The 20,272-nt window shown below is 42.9% G+C and overlaps 1 long non-coding RNA gene across 1 annotated transcript; it reads left to right on the top strand.

Annotated features, from left to right (window-relative positions):
• The first annotated feature begins 18,747 nt into the window (after positions 1-18,747).
• LOC309883706 lies at positions 18,748-19,999 on the top strand. The gene is made up of 3 exons (XR_014318510.1): positions 18,748-18,862; positions 19,217-19,447; positions 19,886-19,999. It is a non-coding gene; the product is annotated as an uncharacterized lncRNA (long non-coding RNA).
• The last annotated feature ends 273 nt before the right edge of the window (positions 20,000-20,272 follow it).

The raw sequence follows: 20,272 nt of genomic DNA, 5'->3' as shown, positions 1-20,272 counted from the left end.
TCAAGGCTGCTAGGTACCCTGATTGCTCTGCTGTAACCTATTAATATTCTTTAATATCCAATATAGAAATTATAGAAACTACAGGAGCACAATAAAAAGGCCATTATGAAACTTGCAGATAGATTGCCCACCCTGAAAAATTGTTGCTGTGGATTGCAGCCATGCAGCTGTGATTATATTGATATAATGTAAAATAAATCTAATCCAGAATACTTGACTGCAGTTACTGTGGCAGGAATTTGTACTGAGGAATTTGTGGTTTACTTTGCAAAATCCTGTGGTTACTTTAGTCAGTTTTAATTTGGCTTATTTATTAGGGTATTATGTATGTATTAGGGTACTTTAGCCAAGTCTTCAAGAGAGCTTCAACCACACAGGCAGTGACAGTTGCAGAAATACTTGTGTTCAGCTACATAATGAATTGATTCCCACCTTAATTTTTGAGGTGTAAAAACTAAAGGTATATACCATCCACTTATGATCATATCTATCAGGTGTATTTCAGATTGTGAGCTTTTAAAGATAATAATTTTTATTGTTTTTCCTACAACAAAATACAGATAACTGTAATTTATTATCTAAATTATCATGGTTTTGGAAAGACCAGTGAACTCCCAGAGTCTGATAAGAAAATGAAGCGTTAAGATGTGTGTGCTTGATTTATCTTGTTAAATGACCTGAGACAGGTACCGACCATTCTGGTACTGCCTTGTTTATTCCTCTTGCAGTCCTGTGTTGCTGTCTCTCAGGAACACAGAAATTCTTGCATGGCACGCAAGGATGCTGCCTGTTTGCCCTTTCTTATGGGGGACAAATATTAGAACATGCTCAACTGATTGCACAGGTTAGGAAACTAGGGAGGGTTTTTTATTTGCTGACTTTAAGTAGCAAAGCAGATATGTCAGGTGCCTGGGATAAGATGAGCTTGCAAACAGGGAGGTAATTTTTCCTCTCTTGGGACTGAGAAGCTCAGTCATGAGTGCTCATAATTGCCTGCTGCAGCTCTTTGTTCTGGGCTACTAGCAAAATAGCCTCGTAAATAGTGTCTTCAGATATTATCTGAGCCAACTTCCAAATAAATGACTTACGTGCCCTGGAAGGTGAAGATTTGTGGTGATTTTTTTCTGTACTAACCTGTGTCTGGAACTTTTAGCTTTCAAGACAGTAATTGCAAGAGCACTTCTGTGCTAGTTTTGTAGATAACATTTTAACAGCTAAATGAGCTGGTAACTCTTCTAGCAATGCAAGAAATGCACTGCTTTTGGTTTCTATGATAAAGTAGTTTTAAATTGGTTTCCCTCTATGCTTCTCTATGAAGTCATAGAAAGTTTTGCTTTTCAATGTGCAAATATTATAATTAATACAAATGTAAGCTAGGATTTACTCAGCTCTGTTTTAATCTGTAGAAGTTTGGATGCTGCTTAATTATGAATGGAAGTTGTTTTTTAGCTGAACTTAATTATGTTTCATGAAGTATCTACATATAATAAGCTACAACTGAAAACTTTTTTTTACTGCATAAAGACATAGAACTTCATATTTGAATTAAATTTAGGGTTGGCATGAAACAGCGCAGCTAATTTGACACCCAACATCTGAGGTCTGGAACAATATTTTTACCACATGGTTTTACAACTTAATGTTTAGGATTTTTCTTGCAGCTGTGCTTCATCAGTTTTTAGCAGTGTAATCAATGAAAGAGATAAATTAAGTGCAGAAAAACGTAACATTGATTTTGTGATAGACTTTATTCTTCCAACAGATTATGTCTGCTTGTGAAAAGAGCAGGTCAAGAACTTTGTAGCAAAATTGATTTCATTGGAAGGTGCCAGTTAACAGAAACTGAAAGGTGTCACAGAAATCTGTCCAATCTGCAAAACTTGGCGTTTCGCCCTGGGGAGAGGCTCTGAGCTCTGGCTGAGAACCACAGAGGTTCAGCTGCTGGCTGCTGTGCAGTGACAGCTGAGAAAGGTAGGAGGATGCACTTAGTGCTGGCTCTGTGGGGTATCCTTCGTATAGGAAATATCAAAACATTGCTTCCAGCATGACTTTTTTTTTTTATTATTCCCATTTAGTGGGAAATTAATGGTTTTGAACTGAATCAAAATGGAGCCTGGGGTTCCCCAGGGCTCCCTTCTCAGACCAGTCCCCTCTTCAGTGTTTTCATAAGCGATGAAAGACTTGAAGGTTTCATTGATACCAAATTGTGTGGAGCTGTTGACTCTGTAAAGGGTGATGAGGCCTTGCAGAGGTATCTGGACAAATCAGAGAGCTGGGCAATCGCCAACCACATGAAGTTTAACAAGAGCAAGTGCAGGGTCCTGCACCTGGGAAGGGGCAACCCTGGCTGCACGTACAGACTGGGGATGAGGTGCTGGACAGCAGCCCTGCAAAGAGGGATCTGCTGAGTTACTTCCCTCTGTATGAGAGGTGGTGCTAACTACAGATGTTAAGACTGTTGTCAGCTGAGGGCTCCTGCTGTTTATTTACTGGTTTTAAAAATGGAAACCCTGAGAAAAAAAAAGGACTGCTTTCACCAGCTGTAGCACCATGTTCAGTAATAGGATTTTAAAGTCACATGTTAATGATGGGCACCATGTGTGCCACCGGCTGCTTCCTGTAGTGCCAGCTTCTCGCATGTGCTGTCAGCACAGATAAGTGAGGATGCAAGAGATTAAATCTCTTTGATGAAGTTGGGGGGCAGGAGTTTTGATGGAAGCAAGTCCATCTGAATGTGCTCTCATTCTTTCTGAAGTGAATTAGGGGTTATTTTCTGGTCCTCTTTGATCCTTTATAATGCTTAGTCAAATATTAAGTGGACTGTTAACTGGGGAATAGCATAACAAGAAGTTTAATCTTCTTTGTCAAATCATTTCTGTGGAGAGCTAAATATCTGTGCACCTTATGATTCCTACATGATTTATGTATTATCCCACACAGAAGTAGGGAGAAAAGCCAGTGTTAGACCCTAGATACAGAAGTCAGGTCTCTGAAGACACTTCCAGTTTGTACAGTCCTTTCAGTATTTGCCCCTCACACCTCATGAAACTGTGTATAGGCACAGTAACTACGAGGCGAAACACTGCAGCAAAGTTGCTGCTCTAGCAAACAGCAGTGGTTGGGGAGCAAATCCTAGCACCTGACAGAGACTCCCTGGTGATGTCTTGCAGAGTTCATGTCTGAACCTAATCCAAATCCCAAAGAGATGAGCGAGCAGCCCACCTGAGAAAAACACAAGGAGTAGAGGCTGGAGTAGTGTCAGGTTTGACTGCTAACCCCTTGTGTGGGACAAAGGTGTTCTCATGGAGATGGCATTTGATGGAGGAACTGACACATTGGGGGTGATCTTTGAAAAACAGGGAGGAAGAAAATATGGCTGTGCACCTCTTTGTCAATCTGTGCAGCTTGAAGTGAAATTGGAGCAAGTTCCATGGGGCCAATATGTTCTGCAACACTTCAATGGTTTTGTAAAAATCCTCTTTAAAAAAAAAAAAGTTGAGAAACAAGAACACAGATGACAGGTAAGTTAATCAGGAAAACAGAGCTGTGCATGTGTAGCTGTACTGGGTCTGGCACAGTAGCTCACAAAATAATGCTTATGGAGTCTCACTGTGCATTGTGAAAGACCAAGTTTGTGCATTAACTACACAGCTCCACTTATCATTGTAGAGCGAGGCAGTTTTCAGAGCTGAGATTTGGTTTCAGAGCTGAGAGTTGGTTTCACCTGTTTGAGTGCTAGAGCTGATGCTTATTCCACACCAATAAACTTGCCTTCAGCCTGAATGTTCAGAGCACTGTAAATGTGCATGTCTTCAAAGTGTAAATCTGAAGCATAGACAATCTTTTCCCTCTTTCTCTTCTATTTTCACTGGAATGAAAACATGAGAATGAGAAAAGCAGAAAAACTCAAAGGAGAAAAACTAACCCGTACTTATGAACAAATAAACCAACAAAAAAGGAATCAGCATTATGGTTTAGTTTATTCAAAATGTTAGGCTGGAGTTGTTGGGTTTTTCAAAGGGGAATTCTTGTTTTTATATATTTCTCCAGGATATAGTCTCTGGAGAAGAAGACAGAGCTGGTGCTGGGGATAGTTTGGAGGGAGAGAGACAGGATGCAGAAAGCTAGAAAACAGACTGAATCATATGCTCAGGTTATCAATGAAGGCAAAATAGAGGACAGCTTTTCAAGGCAGGGTAGTGAAATGAATGCCATTTGTCACTTAGAGTAGCTATTAGGCGCTAAAGCGGTAACCAGAAGTAGATAGGACAGATACTGTTTGGGGGTTATTCTCTCCTCACCCCTCCACGTGCACCTCTGCTTTCAGCATCACAAAACAATTCTCAACAGGAGATGCACAGAAAAGTACAAGTCATCTGGCAGCCCCTTTTCCCACCGTCATCTGTTCTCAGTGTGGGAGATGCTGCGTTGATTAAAGTGCCAAATGACTCCTGTTCACATTACAATGAAATGTGACCACTGCTCACCGTGAATGGGACATTTTTGTCACCTCTTCCCTCTCTTCTCTAATAGCAATATCTATCTGCTGTATGCTAGGTAATGTGAATGTCTATTCATATTTCAGCTACAGTGAGATGACTTGTGCTTGACAGATCTCATTATGTCATAGATCATCCAGTCTAAAATTTACGTAGGCTTGGATTAAAAGCCATTATGCAGAAGTCTTCCACTCCATGTGGTTTCAGGTAGGCAAAACCCTCCTTATGTCTTCTTTTAAATAGAATCTAATGCAAAAATTGCAGAAATGTAACAAAATCCATTCAACACAATTGTGGCTGTCAAAAGACAGCAACTGAAACTCACAACCTGGACTTTTACAAAGCAGATGAGTCACAGCTGGCCTGAAAACTGTCTCACTGTTTTTAGGCCTTTAAAGCAAAAATTCTTTCTCCTTATGAAACTTCATTATCCTTGAAGTGATACTGTACTGTTTTTAAAGCCTGCATTAGTGTCTGAATGCTGGCACAGACAGTGACAGAATGGGTATGCACCTAATGAAAATCTCTAACAGATTCATACAGTAACATTCCTTCTCAATTGCCACCTCGTGAGGTTGTTGAGCTCCTGTGTGAAGAGACGTGGTGCCGGAGGCCTGCCAAGTACTCCGGGCAGTCTCCAGAGGGTGCATTGGAACAGCAAAGGCAATCTGTGCCCAGCGAGCAATCTCTGCCTATGTTTGTCCTTGCAAAATTGAAACATATGGTAAACAATGGGTGCCTAATTAGAGCTTCTCAGGGAAACTTTCATTCTGTGACCTAGGTATCTGAGTGTGATAATCCAACAAAAAACTATTCTCTGTCACCTGCTGCTACTTCTAACATCACCCAGCTGAAATAACCTTGAGATGAGAAGCTAATCCACCCCTTACATTCTCCCCCCCTCCCCCCAGTGCTGTCTCCTTCAGATCAGGGCTTGCCTTCTCTGCACACTCTTTCAAACTGGATTATATCCCCTCATGCTATTATGATTTGCTTCATCATAGATGTGGTTATTTTCATTTAAAAGGTTTTCTGCTAGGTCTGCTTGTCACCAAGGAAAGTTTGCTATTTGTTCAAAATCAGACTTTTCACTTGCATTGTGTGCTTTTCTGAAAGAGCTGGAAACTCCTTATGGGAGGAAAACCTAACTCCACTACTGGCTGCCAGCTAGCCTTTGAATTAGCAACCAATGTTGCCAATGCAGTTTATTGCCAACCCTCTTGAAAACTAAATTTTCAGGGACTACGTATGTGTTCTGCAAAATTAAGCTTATCCTAAATATGTAATCTGCAACCTAATTCTATGTGTTACCATATGACCGTGCTGGGTGGACTTCCATTAACTGCTCGCACCACACCATGGCACACGCTTGCCAACATCTCTGCAGCCACCACTGTGGCCAAGCTTTTCTTGACCTCAGCTGTGTCCAAGTGTCTGGATGTGATGGTATTTCTGGAACTGATGTCTAATTCTAAGGTCTTCACTACCTTTGCTTAAATGATAGGCAAATGAAATGACACAAGATTACAGAAGCACACAAAGAACTTGTGCTGCTGATAGTTAATTGTTCTCCAGTTACTGCCATATTGCAGTCAGCTTTATTTTTGCTGGAGTACTCATGTATTTCTCTTTCTAGTGAACCAGTAGAACTGCTTAATTATTCCATCATTGTACAGATAGCAAAGGGATGAAGCTAGGCAGATACCTTGTAGATTTGGAAATCTGTGCACTAATGAGATTTTCTGCATGACCAATTTTGGAGAAGTTCTTTTTCTGTACTCAGTTTTACAAGTTAGGCAAAGCCTTCTCTTGATGTTTCACCAGAGAATTGATGTAAAAACTCAGTTCAAAAGATTTCCAATGAAAGTTTGTAAACATATAGAAATGTAAGCATTTGTCAAAGCCATGCCTTCCAGCCCATGATGTACAGCACACAAATATTAAAAGCTAGAGCCATTGTTTTCTGTGACAAATTCCTGTGGGGGGGTGGGGGAATCTTCTGTTTCATACTCTTCTGAATGTTTATTCTAGCTATCACCTCTTCTTAGTATTGTTTTCTTTTTACAGAATGATTGGGTTCCACATTTTGTCTGAAGTTCTGTATGTCATTTTCAGTAATTTCCTCATTTTTTCCAATACCTTTACCTGAGATTTCCAATAGCTCCTCATGGTGTTTAATTTTTCCAGACTTGATTCACTGTCTCCTTTGCCTAATTATTCCATAATGGGATTGCAACATTCATAGGGGGATTAGGGTGGGAGGAATTTCTGTTATTTTTTTATGGCTTACTTGTTCTTTGGAGAAAACAGACTTCCATCTCCAGCACCATCAGATTTTATAAGCACTAACTGTGTTAATGAGTGAGAAAAGAAATTGTGTTTGTGCCAACAGTGGGAACAAAATGCTTAATTTTTCCATTAGTCTATCAGGTTAGCTCATGTAAACAACATGATTAAATTTGTCTGCATGCATCATGCTATATAAATAATAATGATAATTAAAAAACCATGCAAAGCCCAAAGATAACAAGATTATGCTAGAGGAGGGCTAGGAGGGGGAAGGAAATATTGAAACAGACTGAATTCATCAGTAATAGTGACAGCCTGGACATTGGTGACTGGTAGTGCCACTTTGGGACTGGAAAATGAATGCAGACCAAAAGCAAGTTTCTCCCCAGCATTGGTCTCTGCACTGCTCTCTGTGAAATATCATAGAAAAGAGTAAAAGCTTGAACAAAGGCTTGAATGTTTAAGTGATGTCTAATCCATGTAGTTAGCGTGCTTCTAGGTCAAAATCAAAATATAGGTTAATGGCTTGCAGTTTATCTGTATGGAAGTAATAGCTTGATATAGACTGGAACAGTGAAGATGACAGTAACATGTATGTGGGCAAATGTCAGTATTTAACTGGTATTTCTCCCTTGTTTCCTTAAGTGACTTGTACTGGCATGGCCTGAGCTTCTGCTGGGAAGTGTGAACTTGCAAACAATCAGAAACAGAAACAGCGCTCGGCATTGCTGCGGATTAGTTGATAGCTTATTGCCTTTGTCTGAAATGCAGACCCTGAAGGGGCTGGTGGTGTGGTGTCTCTAACAGCTAAAAAGCCATCATGGAATGTTAGACATTTGTATCTGAAATGAAGTTCTAGTACAAAGTCCTTGTTCAAAATATTTCTGATACCAGTTCTAGACTTGTGCCTGGTTAGTACGTCATGGGCTTTTTGGGAATACAAACAATAGCAAATGGAAGATGGGTACTGACCTTCATCTTGCCCAAAACTGCCAGCTCTGAAGCATCTGGGTGAGATGCTCAGACTTTTTCATAGTGTATAGCTATACTCTCAGGCAATACTTACCTAACAGGGAACATGTTGGCAAGTTACCCTCACCAGTGTCATGGAGGTATCAGTAAAGCGCATTCCTCCTTCATACAACTCTGTACAATAAATGAGGATGAATATTTATGGGAGAAGGAAGTCTGGAATGTCAGCTTGACTCATCAGATGAATTATCTTTCCCCTTATAGATTGGGTTTACTCTGTAATGTTTGAAGAAACTTCACTTGCAAAACACTCACAGAAGGCGAATGCTGAGGCTGCATTTACCACAATTTCTAGTTACTGACTCTGAGATTTACACACTGAGGAAAAGCACACCATGGAATTGCTTGCACTGATTTTCAATTAGGGAAGACAAATCTCGCCTTGTGAGTGATTAGAAAAAAAAAAAAAAAAAAAGAAAATAAGCAACACAATGAATTTTGAGTACGTTTGATCAGGGCAGTAAAGTAGATATGATTTGCTTGTACATTAGCTGACAAGGAATTGATTGGAATTTGTCACCTGTTGTAAGTTAGGGCGTTGTTCCCTGAGCCTCTGTTCAGTGGAAGATGCAGCAGATCCAGGGCTGCTCATCCTGAAATTCAGGGAGCCCTCATTTGGGGAAGCAGTTTCAAAGTAGAAGACTAAACAAGCAGGCTTAAATTTCCACACATGACTACGTGCTTTTCTGAGCTAGTGCCTCTAATTCTAGCTATTAGGCAAAATAAGTGGTAACTTAATTTCATGTCTTGAACCTTCAAATGAGATCGCAGAAGGCAGTCTGCAGTTACGAGACTCCTGCACAGACCAAAGATCTGGGCTGCTGCTGAGGACTTTCCATGAGATGCCCCATATAAAGCCTGAGTATCTCGGATAATGTCAGTGATGACTTTACTCACCGGGAGTGGCTCCTTGCTTTCTGCCGAGCCATGCCCTGCATGCCCTGTGCCTTCTCTGCAGGACCGCCCAGGCCCCATCAGAAGTGCCCTGCCTGGCTGGTGAAGTGCTTAATGCACAGGGTCACCGTGTTAGCTGCTGAGGGTCCAGAGCCAGTGCCACTCCTGGCAGCTGCTTGCAGTGCCATCACCTCAGCCCAAGCCGTGTTCTGGGGATGCTGCCTGAGCCCTGCAGGACAAGCCCCATGCTTTCTGCCCCCCAGCACTGCTCGTGCACCAGCCTGGAGCTGGGAGAGCAGCAGCAGCTCTGGGAGCATGAATGGGGGGCTCCTGGCCACCACGCAGAGCGGTCCCTGGGCACTGGTAGTGCTGCCAAGCGTGTGCACAAATTGGAAATAAATTGGAAATTCACAGAATGAAATAATTCACAGGCTACAGTAAATTACAGAGAAGGGGCAGTGCTTTGGCACACACAGGCGAGCAGCTGGTGGATGAGTTCAGCAGAACGGCCTCAATTTCAGATTTTAAGATAAAGCTGCTGGCTGGCATGGAGCTTGGAGGTGGGCTTTTTCACCTCTGCTCCGTTTGCTGATGTCTCCAGCATGCAGAAATGATCATGGGCTCCAAGCTCATCTGAAAGAAACAGCATTAAGTAAAAAGGAAAAAGAGGAGTGTATGAAATTATGGAAATGCACCATTGAAGCATTATGGAAATTGGTGGATATTTGCAATACTATCATTTACTTAATGTCGTGTTGTTCTGATAATAGCTGTATTTCCATTACAGAAAAACAAAAAGGAAGCATAACTTCATGCAGCTTTATCCTTATCTGTTCCCATGAGACCACCTAGATTGTCAGGAAGCTTAATATGCAAATCTAAATGTATATGATTTAGGGGCACAACGGACCACAAGAAATCCATGAGAGCCATTTGAACTGCAGTGACACCATCTGTGATTGCTCAGTGCTTTTGCCTGTGGAATAGGAATAAGGCTGTCCCCAGACTGCAGAACATTACCTAGTCTGCATCAAGGGGAGCTATGATTTTAAGTGTTTACCATGCACCTACCTTGCAGTGGCACTTATGTTCGCTCCTAGAGTGTTGGCAAAGTGAGCAGGAAGGGAAGGATTTTGCTGGGGGTGTGCGGTGCCGGCAGAGACCCCAGCTCCTGCCTCACAGTGCTCATCTTCCCCACTTCATGCTACGTGGCATCCTCTATCCCATAATCACGCAGAGTAAATCTGTCTCTCCAAATGCTTGTCTGGCCATTCCCCCAGTTTTAAGCTAATGTAACTGAAATGTGAAGGAGGGGAAGACCACAAGTGGGCTTGCTGAGTGTCTTGCTGTCCGATGATTTCTGATTTTGTGCACTTTACTTTGAGTCATAGGTTGGTAGGTAGCTTGGCAAATCTCCACAACACACTCATGTGTACCATAAAATTTTGAATTATCTCATTTAGAAGAGGTTCATTAGGAAGATTAATGTGGTGTTATTTTTCTCTCACTCAATGTCCTAGTACAGAGGGGGCACAAGGAATTTTCCCAGCTGTGCACAGCAGTAATTGGCCCTCTCCAGGGTCCCAGCATCACTGCATTGTGATCAGTTAAACTGCTCAGTCTTTGGAAGTGTTATTTGTCAGCTTAATTAACCTTACAGGAAGCACTTGCTTCAAAATAGGACAACAGTTTTGTTTTTCCCCAAGAAAGAAATAAAGATATTAGTTAAAGTTACCACTGGTAAAGGAGCTCTTAAGGTGAGTTTTAAATGAACCTCTGTGGAGCACAAAAGATCCTCTGTGCATCCTGCCCCTCAGGTTCCCTGCTCATTTGTACCCCCCTCTCCTGGGACCTGCCAGCTTCGCCAGGGTCAGACTAGTGTAATTATAAGGTTCTGCAGCATGTTAAATACTTTCTTCATCAAGAAGATGGGGCAGGCTATGAAATAGCTGAATGAGGGCCAGACAGCAGGGCTAAAACATTTGTTTCTTTGGTTGATAGCTGAAGCATTTCAAAATGTCTTAGTGTACTGCTCTTTCAGGGTGAAAAGGTCAGAACAAACCTTAAAATAAAATAAAAAGCCACAATCGTTACCATGATGGCAGATTCACCTACAGTTGCCACAGACTGATATGACTACAAAAATCACTTCAAGCCAAGCTAAAAATAGCTAGTGAGGTTTTAGATAGTTTCCACAAATGTTAAACCTGTGGAAGAGCTAGACACTGATGAGCATGGGCAACCAGGTGATGGAGGTCTCCCCTACGGTGAGGGCTCTTCATGCATGCAAATGCAGATTTCCCTCTCTAGGCAGGGTTGACAAAAGCTTTGGGCCACTTGTTTGACTTTGCTGTTGGGAGGAAGAAAAAGTAGTGACAAGAATGATAGCAAGAGGAGAGGGGATGTGAGCTGGGATTTCCCCTAAAAGGCAACCATTCTGTATAGTTTTGTCTGTTTCCAAAAGTCATTTAAATAAAAAAAAAAAAAAAAAAGGCGTTTTTAGTGTATGTTAGAGGGAGAAAGGGGTAACTACACGCTGGCTTAGCAAGGATGTCTTCCAAACGTGAATGGTCAGCAGGAGGAAGGCAGCTGCCTGTGGGTCCGTGCCCTGCTTGTGAGGGAGGACTGCTCGCTCTGAGCTGGAGAGGGACGGGCTGGGGGCAGGAGCATGGTCCTGCTGCCAGCGTTGGCCAGGATTTGGGAACAGCATAGAACAGAAAAAGCCCCAACAACCCGAGAGTGATGGGTCTGTGGTTCCAGTAAAAGGTCTGCTGCCCGCTTACGGGTGGCTGCAGCTGAGCCCGGGTGTCTGGCAGCAGTGACGGGGTCCGGAGACCTCCTGCTCTACCTGTAGGTGGCTACGGAGGACGGATTAATTGCAATCTCAGGCTGTTCTCGTTATCGCTGTGCTATTAATTACATTAATGATGCATTCATTTAGATTGAAAATATGATACTAGTAAAGTTTAATTAAAAAAATCAATAACTCATTAGCACGTTATTGCTACACCTATATGCGTCACCAGATTAATCTCCTGTGCTGGAGAAGTGATCACACTTCAGTTCTGCATCGATACGTCTTTGTGTTGGCACTGATTTGTTGGTAGGATAATTGCAAGAGGGGAGTTATTTAGTCACCGCTTTTCTTTAGACAGCAGGCTCCAGACCGAGGGTCAGATCAATTCTTCTCTTTGGTCTAGGCAGAGCTGATGGTAGCCCCGGGTAATATTTATCTTTTCTATTTTTATTCATAGAGAAAATACAGCATTGGTGTTTGCATGGCTAGTTGGAGTTTTGTCTTCTCGCAGCATGTGGGAAGGAATAAGACACTGAACTGTTAATTAGTGGCCACAGCTCTGGCACAGAGCCTGGAGCGTTCCTGGTAAAGCTGCCTGCCTTGGTGCTGGGGCTGGGCGGCACAGCCAGCCGCTGGCCCCTGCTCCCCCCACAGCCTTGTGCCCTGCCTGGTGGCGCTCTGGTGGCGTGGCTGGAGGCTTAATGCCACTGGGGTTTACGTATGGGTGTGTACGTGCACACGTATATGCACACAGTGTTTTGTATTTCTTAGTGGGACAGATGGGAGAAGGAGCAGCAGCGAACCACTGGAAAGTATCCAAATGTTTAAATGAGAAGTGATCTGAAGAAAGAACATTTCTGAAAATGTCTTTGCTCCTTAGCGGATAAAATACGCTCGTTACTGTTGTGTTCGCATGCATCAGCTCGTATAGTCTTTAATTAAATTATCCCTGACTGATGTAGTGTCATAGTTTCTCAGACAGCAGCTGAAGCTCGTGCTGCAGCACAGAAATCTTGACAAGTGATGGAGGCCGTGGCTGTGCCCAGCACACCAGTAGGTCAGTCCCTGCCTGACCGGCAGCACTGGGCACAGGTGTTTCACTGCCATAGCAGAAAACTGTTTTTCGGATGCTGCAAAGAGCAAGCTGCATGGCATCGCTGACCTACACCATCTCCAACCTAGGCCCATGCCGCAGCTTCCTGGGCTGAGGGGCTGCCTGGGCTGGGAGGCTCCAAGGAGGCAGCAGACGCCTTTTGGGGCTGGGAGTTCTTCCCCTTCAGGGACTGCAGGATGGGCTGCAATCTCTTGGCAAACACTGATGGATTTACTTTTGAGTTTCCTTTAGCTACAGTGCAGAGTAGCCACAAGCCTGATCTCGTGCTGCTTTCTGGGTGCTGAGGGCACTCTGGGCTTGCTGGCTCTGACACCAGGGCCAGGGGTCCCTGCTGCAGCAGTGCCATAGGGCACTCATCTGTGCATGGTGGGGAGCAGAGCGGTCACCTGGGTGGGGTCCACACGCCTGCGGGCACCTCTTCCATGGCTTCCCACGAAATGTCACCTGTGATGCATGAGCAGTCAGCAATTAATACTAACACCTGAAAGGTTCTTGGTCTGTGGAACCCAGGGGCTGAGGCAGAACTGGGACCCAGCTGGTGCTGGGGGGGCTGGCATCACTGTGCCTCTTCTGGAGAGAGCTGGGACCTTCCCTGTCCATCGCTGCTGGCTGCCAGGAGGTCAGAAAACATTTGGCTGAAATTGTGGCTGATGTTATCTTAACTCATATGTCATGTTTCTTTTTTCCTTACTGATATCTGAGGGTGTTGGTGTGTTAGTGCATACTGCTTCTGGGTGTGCCCTATTGCCAGGCTGCAACTTGCACAGCAAGTTTCTGAAGCTGTAACGGCGCTAACAATGCTAACAGTGACTTGTTATTAATAACTCTGCTTAGCCAACATGCATTGCTTTTCATTTTCCTTGTGCTGTACGTACATTAACAAATAAATCTCCACAATATCCCAGTGAGAGTGGTAAGTGCTGTTATTTTTGTTTCATGGACAGCAAAATGAGATACAGAGAGGTTAATAGCAAGTCTAATTGGACAATAATTACCCACTTACCACACTGGAAATTAAGAAATAATCCTCCCATTGTCACTACATCAGCAGAACAAGGAGAAAGAAGTACTCACATACTTCTTATGCCACTGTTTAGCCAAACAGTTCACATGCAGAGGGAACTCAAGAGTAGACAAATTGTTCTTTTTTTGTTTAACATTTATTTTCCAACACTGAGTAACTTCAGGGTAGAAGACAATTAAACAAATTAAAGTTTCCTCTGAAATATATTAGGAGATTTAAGTAAAAGTCAAGCCCTATTTGTAAAATGTATATTTTGGAAAAGAAATGGAAGAAACATGATTTAATTACTGCTGTGGACTATTGTTACTCCTTTTTTTTTTTTTTTTTTTTTTTTTTTTGAAGAGGGGAAAAAGTGCAGCAAAAACTTCTGACTTGGGGAAGGCAAGGGAAGGAAGGCAAGCCCAGCTGCTCCTGTGACCGTGCGATAGGTGTGCTAGGTGCTGCATCCTTGCAGGGGCTGTCCTCCTCCTTGGGCGTGCAGCAGGGGTGTCGCACTGATGGTGGCATCATGTTGTCACCCTAAGGCCTCAGACGAGCAGCAGTAACAGCCACAGCTAGTGCAGGATGTGAGCATCACGGTGAGGATCACCTGGCCTGCCCCAGGGAAGGGGCTGCTGGGCTGGGCATTGCTGCAGCATCTCACCGCAGTGCACCCTTAGCACCCATGGCAGAGCTCTGCTGGCGCTGCCATAGGGGTCAGGAGATGAATGCAGCCCCAGACACCACCCTTCTGCTGTGTTTATTTATCCCCTAGATAAACTGAGGGGGGAAAAGACTTCTGCATTAATGAAATTGATTTTCCTATTTGTTAATGTCAGAACTTAGAGATTTCCTTTCATATCAAATTTCTTCACACATCACTACCAAGGAATAGACCCACAGCTTCCTTAAAAGACAGGAAGGAATTCCCTGATGTCAGTGCTAGCATTTGAGGGGGTGGAATAAAAAAAAAATAAAATAATTTTAAAAAGAGATTGAGTGAAGCTTGCCCTGACTCCAGGAGCAGCCTTGCTTTTCTTCAGAACTGGTCGTGTTGCTTCAGCTTTCTGTCCTGCAGGAACTGGGGCGAAGGGCTGAAGGTTGGCTGCGGGGCCAAGGGCTGGCAGTTTGCTTTTCTACCATGCACAGGGGCTCTGCAAGAGACTGACAGGGCTTTGGGGAGGTGGTTTTGGTCTTGCCTCAGTGCAGAGCCGCTCTGCTTATAAAAGTCGTGTTCTGGCAGCAGGCAGACCGTCCGACCCAGTGCATCTCCCTTTGCATCTCTGACTGTCAGGAAAATGGTGTGATCTGTAACTGATCTTTATCTTCCCTCGTTTAAAGGAAAGACACTAACACTGTTGTTATAGCCTTCAAGCAAGCTTACAGCTGACGCTTTGTGCATTTTAGTTGCATCAAGACACAAAATAACTGGTCAGAGTCAAAAGGCCCTGAGTTAGGACTCAGCAAGTAATTGCCAGGTGATAAACTCTTGGTCCTCTGCACTGGTGGAATTATAAATTTCCAAGGTTTTGTTTGCACAGTGTATTTCCAGTCGAAGTAATCTTTAAGATTTTCATAGCACTGAACTTTATCAATAGGCCAGTGAGATAATACTTCAAGTTGTGTGTGAGCGGCTCAGGCTGTTATTTTGGTTTTGTAGTTGTTATTAGTCCATTGTGAGAAGTCATAAATCACGATTTTCTCCAAAAAGCCCTGCACTGACCTCTGATGTAATATCCTGGATACTGGGGAGGTCAGGTCAGCACCAGGGCGAGGGCTGCAGGTCCACTTTTTGCAGCACCGCCCAGTTTAGAAATCCCTTTCAGTGCTGATATCCACGTGGGCCTTGGCACGTATCCTCACATTTGCACTGTAAGGAGGATGCACCATGCTCTGCCCAGCTGCCAGGTGTGCCCCGCTTATCTCTGCCCCCCTGCGGGTGCTCACAGCAGCCTGCTGCACGCGAACAGTGCTGCACGGTATCCTGTGGAAATCCCAGGGAATGTGCTTCTCCCAAGGAAGGTTTTCTTGTCTGTGATTTATTGTGCTCTACACAGTTTGAGCTGAAGAAGCAGCTACATCTCAGTAGTCTCAGTGGGTATAAAAATAATAAATGCTCAATGAAAATATACGATAGACATGTTTTGGAAATGGATTAGCTGACGGCCCAAGACCTGATACACAGGCAGTGTTGCTAAGGTTGTACTTTATTAGGCACTTCCTCATTGTGGACAGTTAGGGCATTCATTCTAAATGCTGACTTGTTTCTTAAACCACCTGTCTGTTTCATAATTGCTTTCTGCTTTATATGCAGAAGTTTCACCGCGATTCCATATTAAATTGATTCACAGTCCGTTTACTGCACGCTTCCATATGTCTGTGTGTGCATATGCAATAGATGTGAGTCTGCCAGTTAAACGCTGATGTTTAACCAATAACTAGAAAGCTATGCATAACATAGTTCACTATCTGAGATCTGAACAATGAGATTGAACGTAAATTGAACTTAATTGTTCTATTCATTCTGACCATTCACAATGAAAAAGTTGGACAAATCATAATAGTTTGGACAATTGTATCTACACAAATATAAAAGCATACCTATCCTATGGTTAATTTCCAGTGGTAACGCTATGTTAATTCATTTTTTCTTAATGTTTAACCTTTCCTCTATAAAGTAAGTTAAGTAAGGCTATTATACTAATGACAGTCACTATATTAATTTAGTGTTTTGAATATTAGTTCCCTAGTGACGTGATTCAAAATGAATTTTTCTTCCAAATCAGCATTCCTAAAGGTGTTTTGATGGACAGTGGAACTCAACTTTTGGTGTTACAAATGAAAACAAACAGTAAGAGATATTGGAAGGAATGTTATATTACATTCTGGTTTCATGTGATGAACTGTAACGGTTGCATACAAGTAGAAATAAATGTCTGCCTGTGCAATTTAGCTACAATTCTCATACTGTTTCTACAAAAAAAAAAAAAAAAAAGTAGGATTTGGGTTCTACAGCCACTAAAGCACCAAGATAATTTTATTTAAGTAGCTAGTCCTCCTTGTGTAGGTGTTTCAGGATCACTACTACATAGTTTAATGCGGAATGAAATTTCTTATATGCAATGGCATTTTCCTGATTTTATCAAAAATCTATATTGTACAATGTAAAATCATCATCTTTATCCTGAGGTGAATTGTGTAGCACTAATGTAGTTTTTGATTAAATTATTTAATGATCAATAAATCTACAAAAATCTGTTATTTGCAGTTATTCTATAAAATTGCTCAGTAGGTATACAAACTGTGAGCTCAGACAGGAGATCGGCCTTTTGATGCATTATATTTTGATGGGAATGCTCCTCCAGATAAAAAATGATGGCAAAAATAGATTTTCTGTCATGGGTGGTTTCGTTCTTTTTTTTTAATGCACTCCAAAGATTTCCATAAGGCATCATCTGCTCTTTAAATGCATATTACAGAACATCAATGAAGCTCCCTGAAAGTCAATATCTTTTGTCGATGAATAAAATATTAAAACTAATGATCTGACCTGTTTTGTATTTAGCTATTGATTCTGCCTCTCTCTCTGGCTTTGTTTTCCTGCCCTCCCCCAAGTTACGGATTTGGTTCTGTTCCCTTGCAGGTAAGCTGCAGCCGCGTTGCTCACGCTCCGGGGTCCTGTGCCCACCGCTGGGGGCCGGGGCTGGTCTGGGTGGGGGGCACTGGGGGCTCTGCCCTGGTAGGCAGCTGCTGCACCCCCCCCTTGCTGCAATCAGGAGGCAAATCGGCTTCAGGGAGGTGGTTGTTCCCATTCTGATGAGTGAATTAAATTACTCTTAAGTTGGCTTATGTGAATCGATCTGTGCAGTGTGGTGCAGGAAAGGCAGGGGCATCCACTTATTTTATTTACAGTGATGCTGCCTGCAGTGGGAAAAGGGTACTTTTATTGTATAGATTTTAATTAAGACTGAAAATAGCCTCTCAATTTTATAGCTAAAATTGGATGGAAAATTCATTTCTGCATGAGTCTGAGCTGCCTGTTTCAGTAATTTGGTTGATTAGAAGTTGAATTGGAGATTGAGGACACCAGTTTACACAAACAGTATTTTAAGTATTTTAATGGCACTAAATAAGTGCCATTGTGAGTAAATTGTGGTAAGTGGCTACAGGGGAGTGAAAGGACGAGAAATGGTGTTGTACCTTCAGTCCTGCTTTCTCTGCATTTCAGCACTAAATGGCAGAACCTGGGGCGCTGTGTGAAATGTTCCTGAATTGCAATCAGTGCTGCTCGGGGGGCCCCCCTCCCTCTGGGAGCAGCACGCTCCTACCCCTGGTTGTGCTTGGTGCTGGAGGAGGCGGTCAGCAGAGAAGGGGGGCAAGGGAAGCCTGCAGGTGGAACAGGAAGCTTGGAAGAACACCTCAACGGGCTGGGAAGCACAGGTCCTGCCCTTGGTCACTGCTGCCACCCCAGGGCATGAGGGACACCCCTGCCCTCTGCTCACGGAGGTGTGCTCTGTGCCCCGGACGGTGTTTAAGCTGTGCAGTTGTGTGGGTCCTGCAGAACAAAGTGATCTTGCAGGTTTCATTTCATCTGCTTGTGTGGGAAAAAACAAACAAACAAACAGCATTTACTGCATAGTTTTTGTGTTTCAGTTCTAGAATTTAAAATTCTAGATCACTTATGACGTGACAATACAAGGAAGCACCAACCAGTGACAATAGCAGCATTTTGCCTTTTCTGCCAAGAATCTAATGTGCAGGAAGCAGGTGCCACAACAGCGGCGGTGCAGTAATGATGGAGTCGCAGCTGGCAAAGCTGAAGGTTTCTCAGAAGAAAAGAATTGCAAGCATCCCAAATGCCACTGGGGAAAGCTGGAAAAGCACCACTTCCTTTCAGATCAAGACAATTTTACTCACATTTTTCAAATAACTCACATGTTAGGTTTTTGTTTTTCCTTGTTTCTCTCAGAAAGGACAAGTTGCCATCCAGCACTATCTGCTCTGGCGCAGGGAGCATTATCTTGCTGTGCAGCCTGTACTGCATTTTCCTAGAGCAGATAAATTAAAGAGGGTTAGTGACTCTCTGTTATTTACATATGTAATGTTTTTGTTTCCACTACACATTCTTTGTCACAAGGCCTAACCAGCCAGGTAATTGCAGATGACGGCTGTTGGCTGTTGTCAGTGTCCAGAGCCATAACTGACTGCTGGGAAGTACAAGAAATAATGAAATGGTCAGTAATTCAACCCCAAACATTTCCTCATAGATAATATGCAGATAAGTCCTGAAGTATAAAGCTTTAGGAAAAAACGCCCTAAAGTCAGCCAAAATTACGTTTATCTCACAAAAATATTACTAGAAATCCTTGCTTACTTATCCAAAAGTTGCATTCCTTTATAAATTGTTTTTTTTTGTTGTTGTTTGTTTGTTTGTTTTGTTTTGTTTTTGTTTGTTTTTTATACTTCAAGAAAATTATAACACTTGTTTGTTTGGTTAACTTACATTATTTGGGTCAAGCCTTTCAGTCAAGCAGAACTGTTGTGGAACACAGGATGTTTTTTGAGTGACCGTTGTCTCTCTGGCACAGGGGGTGCTTCAGGTGGCAGCAGCCCATCAGTGCTGTCCTCAGGAGCTCTCGGCTGCCCTGGACTTTCTCCAGGAGCGTGGGAACAAGTTCAGCCAGACATGACTGAGAAGCAGTCCAGAAATATCCTATGGACAGAAGGGATAAGGGCAAGGTTGCTGTTTGGGGGCTTTGGACTTGTTCCCATCTGCTGTCAAGGCATCTCCAGCAGGACTAGCATGTAAAGAGAAGGAGGTAAAATCCATCTTGTAGAAAACAGATGTATAGAAAGAAAAAGAACTTTTAACTGTAGTCAGTCTTAATTGGTCACTTCAGTTAATCTCTTTTGTTTGACATGTACCCGATGATCATTATAGCCTGTTTATTTTATCAGGAGTTTAGCATTGGGAAAGCTCTCTTACAAATATGATTAAAGAAAAGCACAGAATGAAGACCATAAGCTAAGGCTCTGCTGCTTAGCTGATAGATAAGAAGACAGAATAAATGTTAACTGCAAATTAATACTCAACAGATTTTCAGTCTATTGTATCCTGATACATCAAGAAATTTTGCTTGCTTATAGACATGAAATTCACTAGCTTACCACTTAGAAAAAATAATTGCACTACTCATGCTTATTTATACATTTACAGCTTGCTAGAAATCATTTCTTTCTCCACCACTCACTCACAGAGCTCTTTGAAGATTTCCTGTTATTTCAGTGTATCAGCAGTACTGCAGTTACTGGGGGAATGTATTCCTGCAGGGTCCCGTAACCATGCAGGAACAGAACCAGAACGATGCAGAACCAAAGTGCTTCTTTCCAGACCCATCCAATGGCCATTACACAACACAAATGAGGAGAAATAATAATATTAATAATAAAGTATTAAACACTCAAACGCTTGAATCAAGATTCTTCTTCTTCTGCTAATGAGGTTTCTGTAGGAAGGTCCCTTTGCTTTCGGGCAGGGTTGCTGTGAGGTTGCAGCCTGGCTTCCCAGCCAGAGGCGAGGCTGGCGCAGTGCCCCGCGGGCCTCCCACGCCTGCCTCCATCTGCCGCCAGCCGGCCGCTCGTGG

Source organism: Aythya marila (genome assembly GCF_965140915.1).
Source record: "Aythya marila genome assembly, chromosome: 14".
In the NCBI taxonomy this organism is placed as follows: domain Eukaryota; kingdom Metazoa; phylum Chordata; class Aves; order Anseriformes; family Anatidae; genus Aythya; species Aythya marila.
Note: the sequence above shows the minus strand (reverse complement) of the source record. Positions and strands in the feature narration are given on the sequence as shown.